Source organism: Pocillopora verrucosa, chromosome 7 (assembly GCF_036669915.1).
Source record: "Pocillopora verrucosa isolate sample1 chromosome 7, ASM3666991v2, whole genome shotgun sequence".
Lineage (NCBI taxonomy): Eukaryota > Metazoa > Cnidaria > Anthozoa > Scleractinia > Pocilloporidae > Pocillopora > Pocillopora verrucosa.
This window is the reverse complement of record NC_089318.1, coordinates 9,560,244-9,562,128: the sequence shown is the minus strand read 5'-3', so window position 1 is coordinate 9,562,128 and position 1,885 is coordinate 9,560,244.

Genomic DNA, 1,885 nt, shown 5'->3' with positions numbered 1-1,885 from the left:
CTACAATAAGCCAATCAGAATCCCTGTTAGAATGGTTCAAATAATCTGATTGGATGTACAAGACTAAAGCTGTCAAAAGTGTCAAACCATCAAAGTTCAAAAACCATCAAAGTTCAAATTCTACGATAGTTTACAAACTAAAGTAGTTCGGCAAGTCAAATTCAACACTTTTGCCTGAAGTTTTTAAGTCTCTAATACAGAATCTTGAAGTGAAATGTTCAGTTAACTTCAGCCGAATTATGGCTCATAAAAACACACGAGTTTTTTCACATGACAGGGTAGAAAACAAACTGTTCAAGGCGAGTGTTTTTTGAGTGAACGACAGCCGAATTCACCGGAACATGAAGATCGCTCGTGATGATAGCGCCGCAAAACTCGACTGCAGTGACTAATGTGACTTTCCACTCAACGTATCGGAAAGGATATCAGAGCAAGCTCTTATTTTTTCACTCGAAGGGCGGCCGATGTAGTTTCTGAGGCTTGCTTTACTGTGATGACCGGAGATCGCCATGATGAGCGAGCCGCGATGAACTTCAGCATGATCATATTCGCTCAGACACCGTCATGATTAGTATGAATTTTAACAATTATGCCAGTTTGGTTATATTTTTCATCATTTCTGTTTTTTTCTGTTTTGTTTTTGAACACTGAACTTTATATACTATACGAGTGTTAAGCTGTATTTGATTTTTATTACCGTACGTAAGCTTGCAATCTAACTGAGCGCGAAAATCTTTAAAACTCAGAATGTTTATTTTGTTTTTCCTTTGAGGATTTTCGTATCTGCTCACGTTTTAATAACGTAAATTACAGCGCCAGGTATGTTTACAAACCTTTGTTTGATTCTTCTGTTGCTACTTGTCGGCTCGCTTCAGTTCCGAAATTTCACCTTCAATTATCGGAAAAAAGCTAAAAAGAAGTCCTGGAAAAGCTCGAACATAGTACAATTGGCAGATGGCGTGACAGCTTTAGCTCAGCTCTATGCTCTATACTCTCATAGAGCACGCTCTTTCAACCAATGACAACGCGCGTTATATCCGAACTTTATTATAAATAAATATATTTAACAAATAGAGAAGCCTTGACTGTGCTCTGTTCTGTTATAAAGCACGCAGGAAGCGGCTAGAGCACGAAAGAAGTGTAGGGAGAAACACGAGACGTAGTCGAGTGTTTCTTCCCACTTCTTGAGTGCTCTAGCCGCTACCTAAGTGCTTTATAACAGAACAGAGCACAGTCAAGGCTTCTCTATTTGTTTTATAATAAAGAATCCGTTAAATTACCCAAGCATTACTTTCAATTTTCAAAACAAACTTTATTTCCAAAGCGAACAACAGTGTCGTCAGCATGCTCTATACTCTCATAAAGCACGCTACAATAAGCCAATCAGAATCCCTGTTAGAATGGTTCAAATAATCTGATTGGCTGTACAAGACTAAAGCTGTCAAAAGTGTCAAACCATCAAAGTTCAAAAACCATCAAAGTCCACATTCTACGATAGTTTACAAACTAAAATAGTTCGGCAAGTCGAATTTAACACTCACTTTTGCTTGAAGTTTTTAAGTCTCTGATAGAGAATCTTGAAGTGAAATGATCAGTGAACTTCAGCCGAATTATGGCTCATAAAAACACGTGAGTTTTTTCACATGACAAGGTAGAAAACAAACTGTTCAAGGCGAGTGCTTGTTGAATGAACGACAGCCGAATTCACCAGAACATGAAGATCGCGCGGGATGACAGCGCCGCAAAACTCGGCTGCAGTGACTGATGTGACTTTCCACTCAACGTATCGGAAAGGATATCAGAGCAAGCTCTTATTTTTTCACTCGAAGGGCGGCCGATGTAGCTTCTGAGGCTTGCTTTATTGATGACTGGAGATCGCCATGAT